The sequence below is a fragment of the Mirounga angustirostris genome, unplaced genomic scaffold, assembly GCF_029215605.1.
Source record: "Mirounga angustirostris isolate CCGP_5_RB_7025 unplaced genomic scaffold, mMirAng1.0.hap1 SCAF_2, whole genome shotgun sequence".
Taxonomy (NCBI): Eukaryota; Metazoa; Chordata; class Mammalia; order Carnivora; family Phocidae; genus Mirounga; species Mirounga angustirostris.
In genome coordinates, this window is record NW_026991710.1 from 163898563 (window position 1) to 163913363 (window position 14801).

Here is a 14801-nt window from a genome sequence, read left to right on the forward strand (position 1 = left end):
TATCTACCCCCTTCCATCTCTCCAATTGAATCTCTTGCTCCTCCCTCCAACCTACCCTCCCCACTCCCCACTTCTAGGCCCTAGAATATGTTGTTCCCTCTGCTTGAAAGGTTTTTTCCCTGGTCTTCATATAGCTAGCTCCTTTTCTTTACCTTTAGGGGCAGACAGTGGAGGAGGAAATTGTTTCATTACATGACCAAGTGAATGAATTATTATGCTATAGGTCCTGTGATGGTGTTTGTACAGACTACTATAGAAGCAACTAGGAAGTGTTCAAAAAAAATAATTCATTCAGTAAAACTGAATTCCTAGTCTACTTTGTTCTTATCCTAAATTGGAGCCAGTGGGGATCACATTCAGGTGCTGGAATGTCAGCTTCATATCAAGGATTCAGGCTTCTCTTAGGTTGCGATTCCTCCATTCATACGGTGGGGCTTTCACCTTCATGCTCACAACATTGTTGTCGTGGCTCCAGGCATCAAGCTATATTCCAGGCAACAAGAAGGAGGAAAGACAAAAAGCAAATATATATGAGCCAATGGGGAGTCAATTGCCTTTGACAAGCTTTTTCAAGAGATCCTGCTTTTGCTCTATTGTTCAGTATTGAGATAAAGGAGGTCCTGGGAATACTTTTAACTGGGCACGTGACTACACCCACCTCCCAAATGGGACTCTGTTAATGAGGAAGACAGGAGAATGGAAATTGGGTAGACAACTAACAGGCTGCCCACAGCCAGTGGGAGCGAAGAGAGCAGCTACAGTCCATGAATAGTTTATATTTTTTAAATGAAGTCTGGAATTGAAAGGCTTAGGGAAGGCTGACTGGAAAACAGGGAAGCCACGCAAGATAGCTTCTATGTAATCTCCACAAGATAGATTAAAATAAGGAGAAATGACAAAAACATGTCCATAGTAACAAGAAGATCTGGTAAGTGATGGCCGGGAAGGGGACAATGTGGTCAGCTCTGATCTGAAAGGACTGTAGGATGGCAACTAGTCACAGGGTCGTAAATAGCCACAAACTGACCATGTGATCTTGGGTAGGTTATGTAGATAAATTCCTTGGATCAAAATGTTACCTGTAAAATGAGACAATTGAACTAAATTATCTTCAATATCTTTTCCAACTCAGGGCTCCTGGGTGGCTCAGTTGGTTAAGCGTCTTCCTTTAGCTCAGGTCATGATCTCAGGGTCCTGGGATCGACCCCTGCATCAGGCCTGTTTCTGCCTCTGCTTGTGCTCTCTCTCTCTCGCAAATAAATAAAATCTTAAAAAAAAAAAAAAATCTTTTCCAACTCTAAATTTCTACTAGTAATGGTCTTTTTTTCTTTCTTTTTTAGCAGTGAAATATTTTAGACAAATGAAAACTTACATAGAGAACAGATAAAATAGAATGACATGGGGATCAGAATCCTGGAGTTCTACTTGGCCTTGTCTTAATCCCCATGGTGGCCACTGAGCTCTAGAGAGTGTATTTCTATATAGTTCCATGTGTAACAAAATATAATAAAATGATGTATTTATTGGTATAAGTCAGCCTACAGATATAGCCATGAGTATTCTTTTCAGAAAAGGAAAATTGCTTTTATTTCTTAACAACAATTTTCAACACTTAAAAAAAAAACCCATTAAGTTACATAACTAGGGTTTCAAATCATGACACTATTGTGACTCTCATTTGAAATCACTGGGGAAATATTAATCAAATCTCACAGGAAAATTGACAGAATTTCCTCCAAAACTTATTCAGTAATGTTAGGAAAGAAAGAAGCCTGGATTGTAAAGAGAAGTTTTCAGAGTAACATACTTATTATTTTCTAGGTAGTTATTTAGATAAAAATTATTCTCACAGGAAAAAAACAAACCTTCACTTAGCAAATACTAGTTTCCTGTGTGCCAGACTTGGCTGCTTCCTGTTTACCAAAAGTAATTGTTGGTAATTCAAAGCAAAGACCAGAAAAATGTATCTCTTGTCAGTCACCTGCTGAACTTCCTTCCCTTTCACTTGTTACACTTTTGACATTCCCAAAGTTTTTAAAAATACCCTTTTAAAACTTTAATTTATTTCAAAAAGTAGGAGTAGAAAGACTCAATGAATTCTGAAGCAGGTATCCTCAAATTTCCTCCTCTAGTATCTACCCCTTGGAGGATAAGATTTTATGAATACTGATTATTTTTCTGATCCACACAGAATCCTAAGCTTATCTTTATCTCCAAAATAGCCCAGCAAACCTGGTTTTACTCTCTCCAGAGATTCCCCACACTGGTGACTATAAGCTTTTGCATTTTTCTCTCCACTGTTTCCCTCCTCCTTCTTGATCCCGCTTTTTCTCTCACCAATGTAACCTTTCCAATTTCCAGGTAGGTCTGGAAAACACCATCTGTTCCAAGTATCCCTGGTTGCAGATTACAGGTTCGGGGGCACTATTCCTTGAACCCCAAATCCCAGACAAACGGTCAGCCAGACTTTTTTCTCATTTTTTTAATTTTTATAAAGCTCTTCCACAGGAAAAAAAAATAAAGTAAATCGTATTTAGGTATGCATGAAAGGTAATGCAAAACCTTACAACATATTTTAATCCTACATTTCATTCAGAAGCTTGAGAAAAACACAGGCTCTTGTTTCCATCATCGTGTCGCCTTGCCTTCAGCCAGAAGGTCGTCTAGCTGCCTGAGCCCGACATCCCTAAAACTGAGGCCTTCGTCTCGTGAAGCGACTAGTCTTCCCCCTGGTGAACAGGCCCAATTCGTGAACTCGCCGGGCGGCGTTTTAACGGGGCGGCCTCGGCAATAAGCTCCTCGCCACGGAAGGTGGTGCTATTGGGTCTGAGGGGAGAAGCGGCCGGCCGGGAACTCCGCGAGCAGAGCCGCGAGGAGAAACCCGGGATTTCTGAAGTGAATTCCCCTACTTGGAACACTCCGCTTGAGAGTGAGACTTCTAGTGACTCAAAGAGCTGGAGGTAGAGGCAGAAGTGCTCCGGCGGGACGGAGTCCGGGAGGAGACAGACACCAAAGCTAACGGGGGGGGGGGGCGACTCGGGCCCGGGCTCTCGCATATCCAGGGGCGCCTTCTGGGGACGGGGTGCAGCGCGCGGAGAAAAGTTGTCGGGCGGAGGGAGCGGGTGGCGATGAAAACCAAATGTCTTTCATCCCCTGGAGACAAAGAGGTGCCTTCTTTTGACAACAGCTGCCAGTGCCACACACACCATACGGCGGGGCCGGCGGGGGAGGGGAGCGGGCGAGGAGAGCGTCTGAGGCGAGGACCCGCTCCGACTTCCAATAATGGGCTGGTTGTCATGGTGACGAGCCCTCCATCCGAAGGGGGCGGCTGAAAGGACCCATTGTTCTGCAGCGGGGCTGCCCGGCCTGCGCCTGTTTCTCAGCGACACCTTTGAACACCTCCCCGCGTTCCCGCGAGGCGGGCGGACGGTACGCGGCAGAGGCTCCTCGGGCGCTGCGCGCCAGGCCCGCATACCCCAGATGGCGCCGCCGCCGCGGCTCCACACACGCCGCGAGAGGAGCAAGCCGCCACTTGCCCCCCGACTCGCTGCCGCCCGCGCATGCCCGCCCCAGAAATCGGCGTGCGACGGGCGCGCTGGCCGCCGCTCGGGCGCGCACAGCCCGACGCTCGGTGGGTGACGCGGCCGGCTTCCCGACCGTGCCGGAGGACGAACCCGCGGCCCCGAAAGCACTTGCCGCGGCCTGGGGCCGGGGGGCGCCGGAAGGCCCCCGCACCCCAGAATCACTTCTCGGCCGTGCCGGAAGAAAACAAAATCGCGGTGTAAAGATTAAGTTACAAGCAGCAGTGCAGTTTTCCTTATTAGAGCAAACGATTAGGAAAAAACCTGGAAGTCCGTCCCCGGGGGCTGGTTAAATCAGGCGGGGCGTTAGCCCTCTGATGAAATACTAAGCTGCCATTAAAAAAATAGAAGGCAACTTTATATGCAGAGATACGGGAATTTTCGGGGATACTCTAATCAAGCAAGGTGCAGAACAGTGTGAGTAGCGTGTGTCCGTACACAGACACACGTGCTGGTGTGTGTGTGTGTGTGTGCGTCCGAGCGGTTGCTTAGGGCAACTGTGGGACTGGAGTATGTAGTGGGGAGATGAAGAAAACTTCCTTGTCAGAAAACCTTGTTGTCTTTTGTACTTTTTACATTTTGTCCTATGTACCATGTGTTACCTCTTTAAAAAAAAAAACTTTTAAGGAGAACTTTAAAATTATATTTGCTTGAACACTGTAATGAGGATGGAACTCTCCGTAAGTCATCTGAATGCCTTTTTTTTAATACTTCAATAAATATTAATTTTTAAAGTATACATATACAAACAATACAAATACCATTAACTCACAGAGATGCAAAGGGTAAGTCACAGTGGCAAGTCAAATATAAAAACATACACTGAGGGCCAACTGATATTGGAGGATCCCACTGTATAATTCATCTGTTATTATATCAGATTAATCACAGGGCTTCCCAATTAAACTAATGACATTACATTAGGGTGATTTTCCTAACTACAAAATGATTTATAATCAGTGAAATGGACTACTGAACCCCAATGATATGGATGGTCTTTCTATACAGATAAAAGTGAAAATTACTTAGCAGTGATTTCACCCAACAATGAAAACAAAGTAGCATCTCTTGAGCATGTACTGTGTGCCTTACTGAACACTGTGTTAGGAGTTTGATAGGTATTATCTTTTAATTGTCCAAACAAACCATTTGCCTCTTTTACAAATGAAGAAACATGTAGAAATGTTCTGTTTACCCAATATCGCGACGAACCTGAATTTGAATTTACATCTGACTGACTCTAAAGCCTATCTATGTTCTTAGCATTGACTTCACATGTTTCTTCTTAAATTATTGTGACAATAATATAGGCTCAATATGACTTTCTAATCCCATGGTTTCACAAATTGAATAAATGGTATCTAAATATTAAGAGTTAGACTGTGTTTGAGGGAACTTTTGTTGTAAACAGTGTTGTGGGCCTGTAAATGTTTAACTCATGCCATAGCTTGGTTGTCCCGCGTAAATAGGAAGTCTTTGTTTTGTGAATAACTAATGTAGTCTTTATGTAGGTGCCCATAAATAAAGTGTAATTGGAATAACGCCTTCTTTATTTGTTCATGTATTGTCTATGGCTGCTTTTGTACTACCGTGGCAGAGTTGAATACTTGTAAGCTAGACTGTATGGCCCACAAAAAGACTAACCTATCTACGGTTTGGCCCCCTACAGAACATGTTTGCTGATTTCTTGATCCAGAGTTAAGAGCATGCACTTAGAAAGGCAAAAAGTACTTGTATAATTTAAAAATGCTATCCCCATTCTAAAACTGTTATTTTTATATTTGCCCAAGTATTCCTCTCCTATTCCAAACTGTACATTCAGGGCTGTCTCAAAGGGCTTTAGCACTGAGAAATTTCTTTCAGCTCTTACAAGATAAAGATGATAAATGTATTGCCTTAGGTTTCAGTCAGCCATGATGCGCTTTTTCCCCCCCCGTGATAGAAAGCTCAGTGATGAGCACACATCGCTTTGCTTTGGAGGCTGTTCTTAACTGAAGACCTTCCAGGAAAAGAAAAAAGCCAAGGATATATGATACTTTGCCAAAACGAAGCAATTACTAGGAGTTGAAATACATATCTTACGAAATCATGTACAGTAGTTGGAACCAGCTTAGAGAGATGATTGCCACTGTCTTCCTTAGATTTCAAAGACTTGTGTTCCCTTTTCTTTTTTAAAGCTTTAGTGATTCTGAAAATCAGGGAGAAGTTTGTATGAATTTGTAGGAGAGAGCACGTGGGAAAAGAGCACTGTCCCATCCACGGGGACAATTGCCACTAATCGTAAAATACAACTTTTAGGAAAATTGATTTGGGAGGATATGAATCCCAGTTACCCTTTCCTCTCCATTACTGTTCCTGTCACCTTCTAGCTCAGAGCACTGGCAGTTTCTCCCTTGTTGCACAACCGGGAAGTCCTAGGTTTATGCCTATGGACAACACCTGCTTATAAAAGCCAAAAGCTGTAGGTGTATTTAGGCAGGGAGCTGGAGAACTTTCTGAGTTTGAAATTTTGTTTCTTTAAGCTGGGAAAAACTCTTAAGCTCCTCCACCCAGTTAACAACTGACCTGTGTTGGCTTGTTTAAAGCACTCATGAAGTTGGCCATAGTACAGAAGTCTTATGAAGCACTGGACTTACCAGTAGGAACAGAACACTTCCTACGTAATTATGGTAGAGCTATCACCCTAGTCAACATCACTCAGAGGCAGGCAAATACTAATTCCAGCTAATAAAAATTAAATCCTGACTGTAGAATCTAGGCTAAGGGTTTATGGGTATTCACTGTACATTTCTTTCAAATTTTCTGTGTGTTTGGAAGTTTTTCTAATCAGATGTTGGGGAAAATCAGATTCTAACCTGAAAGCTCCATTTTCTCTAAGTTTCTGAGGAACAAAACAAAACCAATATTTGAGGAAATACTAGAATTTTTCATTTAAAAACATACCCCCACCCCTGTAAAACAAAACCAAAAAAAAAAACAAAAAACAAAAAACACCTTAAGATCATAAGGATACTATGAATAATAAAAACACAGAATGGGATTCAGAGTCTAAATAATTTCAAGGTCTTTTCTTAAGCTTGAAAATACTTTGGAGAAAATATTTGGACATTTTCTAAGAAAATGATTCTCAGTATTATTCTTAAATTATTAGAGAATGGTAATAACACTAGTTGTGTATGAGAGTGGAATGTTCTTTTTTTCCCTTCGTATTCAATTTTAAATTGCCATTACTTGTTTCTGACTCCCAGATTGCCCTCATTGTAGGCTTCCCTCTACCAGAAGTTCCTAAAGGACCTCAACCCAATGTAGATGTCAAAGTCTCAAAGTCTTCTTTTCCCTTCTTTTCTCTCATCTCAGTAAGCATCCGTGGGCATCTCTTCCCACAGCTGCAAACTACCCACCAACTTCTACTTAATCCGTCCTTAGCCCTCTCAGCACCTCCCGCACCCTACAAGAAGTTTTTGATTAAGTGCATAAGGAGTTAAGTACTTATCTTACCAAATTAGAAAAAAAATTGGGGGGAGGACTATGAAGAGAAAATGAAGAGAACAGTAAGAATTGAAATTAATAAAGTTGAAAACTGACCAAGAAAAAAGAGAAAGTAAAAAAGGAAAAGAATAAGAAGGATATAATCATGGATATAGAAGAGATTTTTAAAAACGTTTTCTTCATAGAATTATGAATTATGTGGCAGCATATTTGAAGATTTAGATGAAATGTACAATTTGTAGGTAGAATGCAAATGACAAAGAGTGACCCAAGAAAAGGTGGAAATCTGAATGGTCCATTATCATAGAAGAAATTAGAAAGATAATTAAACATCTTTCTGTTAGAAGAAGAGGAAAACAAAAACTATTATTAATATCTTCAGCGACATTAGAGGGATCTATGGGAATGAGAGCAGAACAATATGAGAAAGGAGCATAGAGAAGAAAAACTAAGAAATAACTCTTAGAAATTTAAAATATGGCTATCTTAACTTGAAAATCCAATAAAACATTTAGGAGAGTAAGTCTAGAAATCTCCCAGAAAGTATAGAAAAAAGACAGAGGTAGAGAAAACAGAAGAAAAATATAAGAAAAACTGTAGACCAATGCAGAAAGTCTAATACCTTACTAACAGGAATGCTATAGAGAATAGAGGAAATGGAGAGAAAGAAAAGTTGTTTTTTTGTTTTTTGTTTTTTTTAATCTAATGAAATTCTCAGTTCTGAAGGGCCTGAGTACCTAAATTGAAAGGATTCACTGAGTACCCAGGTCAAAGAATGAAAACCACCCACAGTAGGAAAAAGAAGTATTTAAAACCTATATGGATTTAAAGAAGAAGGAGGAGGAGGACGAGGAAGAAGAGGAGGAGAAGAAGAGGAGGGAGGAAAAGAGGAGGGTGGAGAAGAAGAAAAGAAAAGAAGAAAGGAAGAGGTGGAAGAAGAGGAGAAGTGATAGGTTACCTGGTGCCTAGAGAGGGACAATATAGTTCTACTGGAGAACAAAAGAAGAATGATTTGGGTACATAGGAACCTGAGCAAAACCAAACAAACAAAAAGTAACTTCAGGAAAAACAGAATGCTATATGAGAAAAGAAATCTCATCACAGTATATTACTCAGTTTATCAGTAATAAAGGGTTAATATCCAGATATATAAAGAACTTCTACAACTCAACAACAAAAAAACAATCTAATTAAAAAATGGAGGGGTGCCTGGGTGGCTCAGTTGGTTAAGCATCCAACTCGTGATCTCAACTCAGGTCTTGATCTCAGGGTGGTGAATTTAAGCCCTTCTTTGGGCTCCATGCTGGACATGGCGCCAACTTAAAAAAAAATTTTTTTTAATGGGCAAAAGACTTGAATAGACATTTCGCCAAAGATGACATCAAAATTGACCAAAAAGCATATGAAAGATCCTCAATATCGCTGATCATTTGGGAAATGCAAATGGAAACCACAGTGAGGTACTCCCTCACACCCTTTAAGATGGCTACTATAAAAAACAACAACAATATAAAATAACAAGTGTTGGTAAGGATGTGGGGAAATTGGAACACTTTTGCACAATTGGTGGGAATGTAAAATGGTGTGGCCACTATGGAAAACAGTATAGTAGTTCCTCAAAAAAATTAAAAATATAGAAATATGATCCAACAATTTTACTTCTTGGTTATATTGAAAAGAATTGGAATCGGGGGGCTCCTGGGTGGCTCAGTTGTTAAGCATCAGCCTTTGGCTCAGGTCATGATCCAGGGTCCCGGGATCAAGCCCTGCATCGGGCTCCCTGCTCGGCAGGAAGCCTGCTTCTCCCTCTCCCCCTCCCCCTGCTTGTGTTCCCTCTCTCGCTGTATCTCTCTCTGTCAAATAAATAAATAAAATCTTTAAAAAAAAGGAATTGGAATTAGGGACTTCAAGAGATATTAGGACATGCACGCTCATAGCAATGCTACTCACACAATAGCAGAAAGGTGGAAGCAACCTAAGTGTCCATGAACAAATAAATGGATGAACAAAATGTAGTATATACAGATAATGGAATATTACACAGCCTTAAAAAGGAAGGATCTTCTGACATATGTGACAAGATGGGTGAACCTGGAGGACGTTATGCTAAGCGAAATAAATCAGTCACAAAAAGACAAATACTACGTGATTCCAATTAAGCAGGTATCTAGAGTAGTCAAATTTATAAAGACAGAAAGTAGAATGGCAATTCAGGGGCTGGAGAAAGAGGGAAATGAAGACCTATTGTCTAATGGGTATAGAGTTTTAGTTTTGCAAGAGGAAAAAGTCCTGGAGATTGATTACACAACATTGTGAATATACTTAACATTATTAAACTGTACACCTAATGATTAAGATGGTAAATTTCATGCTATGTGTATTTTACAATTTAAAAATGTTTAAATTAACTCAAAATAGATCAAAGACCTTAATATAAGAACTAAAACTATCAAACTCATAGAAGGAAACAGGTGTAAATCTGCATGACCTCGGATTATACAATAGTTTCTTAGGTATGACACCAAAAATACAAACAATCAAAGAAAAATAGATAAATTGGACTTCAAATTAAAAAGACACTATCAAGAAAGTGAAAAGACACTGACAAAATGGAAGAAAATATTTGCAAATCTTGTATCAGATGAAGATCTAGAATATATAAAGAACACTTAACAATTCAACAAGAAAAAGACAAATAACCAACTTTAAAATATACAAAGGATTTGAATAGACATTTCTCCAAAGAAAATATACAAATGGCCAAGAAACAGATGAGAAGATGCTTAAGATCTTTAGTCAACAGGAAAATGCCAATCAAAAACACAATGAGGGGGCGCCTGGGTGGCTCAGTTGTTAAGCGTCTGCCTTTGGCTCAGGTCATGATCCCAGGGTCCTGGGATCGAGCCCCGCATCAGGCTCCCTGCTCAGTGGGAAGCCTGCTTCTCCTTCTCCCACTCCTCCTGCTTGTGTTCCTGCTCTCGCTATCTCTCTCTCTCTGTCAAATAAATAAATAAAAAATCTTAAAGAAAAAAAAAAAAAAAACCACAATGAGATACCACTTCACACTCACCAGGAAGGCTATAATAAACAAACAACAAAAAAATAACAAGTGTTGGAGTGAATGTGGAGAACTCAGAAACTTTGTATATTGCTGGTGAGAATGTAAAATGGTGCAACTGCTATGGAAAACAATTGGGTGATTCCTTAATAAGTTAAACATGGAATTATCCTGTAACCCAATCGTTTCATTCCTAGGTAGGAGAGAATTGAAAACATGTTCACACAAAAACTTGTAAATGGATGTTCATAACAGCATTTTTCATAATTGCCAAAGAGTGAGAACAACTTAAATGTCCCATCAACTGATAGATAAACAAACTGTGGTTTATCCACACAATGGCATAAAAAGACAAGTAATGATACATGCTACAACAGGATGAACTTTGAAAGCATATGCTAAGGCAAAGAAACCAGCAACAAAAATCACATATATGATTCAATTTATGTGAAGTATCTAGAATAGGTAAGGTAAATCATAGAGACAGAAGTAGATTAATTTGCGATTGGGGTAAGGGAGAGTGGGAATGAGGAGTGACAGCGAACGTGTATGGAGTTTCTTTTTTGAGGCGGTGCAAAATATTTAATATTAAATTGTGATGATGTTTGCACACCTTTGTGAATATATTAAAACCCATTGAATTGTATACTTTATATATGAATTTTATGATATGTAAAGTGTATCTCAATAAAGCTATAAAAAAAAGAATCTCACGGGCGCCTGGGTGGCTCAGTTGGTTAAGCGACTGCCTTCAGCTCAGGTCATGATCCTGGAGTCCCGGAATCGAGTCCCACATTGGGCTCCCTGCTCAGTGGGGAGTCTGCTTCTCCCTTTGACCCTCTCCCCTCTCATGCTCTCTCTCACTCTCTCTCTCAAATAAATAAATAAAATCTTAAAAAAAAAATCTCACAAAAAGGAACTATTATCTCTTCCCCCATCCTTCTTTTCATTGCTATCATGATATTTGCATTTCTTCCCATCTTCCATATGCTTGGACTACTTTCTGTACACATTCTATTTTCTCTAATACAGAGTGAGTGTCATTCTGCCTTTCCACATTCTCCCTCCAACGTCCATGTGTGAGAACTGGTCACTTGTTTCCTCCTTTCTTATCACTTGCAAACAGCAGGAGGGCAAAGAGGCTAAAAAGAGGCAAGGACTAAAGCAGGAATACCAGGGAAAAACCTACTGTGATAAGTAAGGTGAGAAATGACCAAGGTAGCCTCGGTAGAGATAGTGGAAGTAGTTAGATTCTCCATAAAATTGGAGGTGGGGCCAATGAGATTTGCCAACAGATTGGTTATGATGTGTGAGAGAAAAAGGAGTCAAAAATGACTTTAAAGTTATTGACCTGAGTACCTGGAAAGAATAAGATTATAACTACTAAAATGAAGAGTCTAGAGGAGCAGATTTGGGTTGAAATATCAGGAGGTCAGTTTGAGATGTTTAAGCTTGAGATGTCTCCAAGTAGAGCTGTTGGGCAGTGTGATATAATAAAGAATATATCTAGTTTTTGTCTTGGCACAGAGCTTCAAAACTTCTGAGAAGTTCTGGAGGGGTAGGAGTGTCTTGTTATGCTAATGAGATGACTCCTGGGAGGCCTCTAGGTAACTTCAGGATGGGGGTTGGTCACCAGAAAATCCAACCTTGTGACTAGAGGGTTGGGACTCTGGGCTAATCTGACCTCAGGGAAGGGGAGGTGGGTTGGAGATTGATTTTAGTCAATTATTTAGTTAATAAATCCCTAATGAAAACTCTGGACACTGAGACTTGGAGGAGTTTCCTGGTTGGTGAACACATTGATGTGCCAGGAGGATGATGCACCCTGACTGCATAAGGAGAGGACATATGAGCTCTGCACTGTCCCCAAGATTATGCATATATCCTTTAGATTAAACCTAATGTAAGCATAGCACTTTCAGTGGGTTCTGTGAGTCATTCTAGTGAATTATTGAACCTATGGGGATCATAGGAATCCCCAAATTTATAGCCAGTTGATCAGTAGTGTGGTGGTCTGCAGACACTGGTGGTTAGCATCCGAATTGAATTGTATTACAGTACACCCAACTGATGTCAGAACAGGCAGGGTGGAAACCGAGTAAGTTGGTAGTTTGATATTCAACTCTGAGGATTCAGGGGAAAAGTCAGGGCTAGAGGGAAAACACTGTGAGCTTTGAGCATATAGATAGTTTTTAAAGGCTCAAGACTGGATGAAGTTATCTAAAGAGTGAGAGTAGATAGAAAAGAGAAGAGAAGACATCTGAAGCCATGCCAACAAGTAAGGAAGATGTGGAGGAACCAGTAAAGAAGACTGAGAAGTGGCCAGACAGGAAAACCAGACAAGTATGATCCTGAAGAAAATAAACTGTCTAACATTGCTGATAAGTTGAATAAGACAGAGACTGAGAACTTTTCATTAGACTTAACAATGTGGAGGTTATGAGAGACCAAGATCAGAGAAGCTTCAGTGGAGTGAAGGGGTTCAAGAGGGAATGGGAGGTGAGAAATTAGGGCAACTCATTTAAACAATTTTGTTGTAAAAAGTGGAAGAGAAATGAGGCCATGTTTGGAGGAGGTAGTGGAAGCAAGGAGGCATGGGTTTATTTTTTAAATGGGTGAAGTACCAGTAAGTTTACATGGTGATGGAAATGATCCAGTAGAAAGGGAAAAATTTATAGAGAATTAAATTAAATTAAAAAATTATAGAGAAGGAACAATCACTGGAGGGGGCAAGCTGGGTGAGTAACAGGTGAGTTGGGACAGAACTTGGTACACAAATGGAGACCATCCATAGTAATCACATGTGCAGTTGACCCATAGTAACAGGAGAAAAGGTACAGTGCACAGATGGCAATAAGTATGTAGGTCTGGTGTTAGGAGCTTATGGAAGCTTCTCTAACTACTGTTGTCTCAGATTGGATTCTCTAGAAACAGACACTGGATAATTCTATCCCTAATGAACATTAGGGATCAACACCAATGAACAGAAGTGGAGGAAGCGGGATTGGGCAGAGGAAGAACATGAACTTGGAGGCAGACCCAGCAAGACCTTAGCCAACTCAGTGGGGTGCTATGGAGGAAATATTGCCCTCCAAAGTTGTTCTGCATTGGGCTGTCCTCTATATAACAACCTCCCTCAACCCAATCTACAGCCTAGGGTAGTGGGATTCTCCTGGTTCTCCCAATAAAAGGCTGTCATACAGGTGGGGGCATGCTTGATGGGGCTCTGAGCTCCCAAGTGTTCTCTGAAACTGTGCCTCTTCCAGTCCACTAGGTACTGTAACTGGCTTCACGGAACTGTGAGTCCAGGGCAGCTTGTAATGTATATACTGATTCAGTATCCCTTATCTGTGGGAAGGGAGAAAGATAATGTGGTGTGCAGAGTGGGGTTGTGGCAGCCTCTGTATGGGGAGAGCCAAAGGAAGATTAAGAAGATAAATGGTGGGTAGACCAAACTGAGTTGATCAATTCAGATGTCAAGAATGGGCTGAAGAATCCATGCTTTGGCCAAGATTAGGTCATTCCCGGTTCTCCATGGAAATGACCTCCCCTTGTGTGAATTTGGCTTACTGTTCATAGCCATGAACTGCTCATTAGGTCATCCGGGGGCACTTTGATGTGGGGAGTAACTCCTGTGTGCTGTATATCTTCTGTTTGGCCCTACAAATCCACTCTCCACATCCCTCTGCCCTGCTGTCTGCCCTGGGAGGCTGACCTGTGTAATTTAGCCTCTTCCTTCCCTCTTCTGTTTTGAGTAGAGTGAATAGGGAACACCATCAAAAAACCAGAAGCAGGGAGGAGAATGAGAAGAGTATTTGTTCCCCTCCTCTGTGATGTCGCCTTGGGCTGGCTGTGTCCTTTGACAGAAGGTCACTGGTTCTCTCAAGGCAGCTTAATCTACATAATTCTCCTTCAGGTTACAGTCATACTTTTCCTCCTCTCATCTCTTTAGGTTGCATGTTCCAGGTTCCTCTCTAGTTTCTCATGTGGGTCTCCTATACCCTACCCACATTTAGGAAAGTAATTCCTTTGTAAATAAACTCTTTAAATATTTAAGTATTAAGTGTCTCTTATCCCTAGCTGAACCACCTTCTAAATCCTGACCTGCTGGAGCAGCTAGGAGTGGAGGATGAAGAGAAGCGAACACAGAATCTACAGTCAGAGGAAGAGTATACAGTAGTGTGGACAGTGGTCAAACCAGTAAAACTAAGTTTCAGGGGCAGTGGTCAAACCAGCGAAACTATGTAAGGTGGAAAGGGATACCATCAGCTTGTATAACTAAAGAGCACAGAGGCAATCTCTCTTGAGGCATGACTCATTTAAGGACTTAAACATGTCCTCAAGACTCGATCTCTTGCTTTATCTATTGCTTTTGCTTTCCTTAATGTTCATTTCCATCATGGCCACACTCTTTTCTTTGTGGAGGCAGACTGGCTGAAGGCAATACTGTGCTTATTTAGTCCTTTAGCTGGGGGTAGAAAAGAAAGCATTTCTTTTCTGATAGCACCAGCAAGAGTCCAAGTCTTTGGCTCGTTGGGCTGGCTTGGATCACATGCTCATTCCTGAAACAATCGTAATACCAGGGGATTGTGTGATAGACTTATCCAGACCTGGCTCATCTGCCCAGTTCTGTGGTGGGAGTTGGCGAAGGGCTAACCCCACTTGAAACACAC

General features: G+C 41.0%; 1 protein-coding gene across 7 annotated transcripts in view; it reads right to left on the reverse strand.

Moving 5' to 3' along the window:
- The window catches only part of AP3M2 (adaptor related protein complex 3 subunit mu 2), a 96978-nt gene that overhangs the window by 23907 nt on the left and 58270 nt on the right, over positions 1 to 14801 (reverse strand). For 4 of the 7 annotated variants that reach the window (XR_010409675.1, XM_064585498.1, XM_064585494.1 and 1 more), the window contains one exon: positions 153 to 483. The exons of 2 other annotated variants lie outside the window; for them this stretch is intronic. The gene's annotated coding sequence lies outside the window, so the exon portion shown is untranslated. The remainder of the gene's footprint in view (positions 1 to 152; positions 484 to 14801) is intronic. One more of the 7 variants, XM_064585496.1, reaches the window with a different exon arrangement.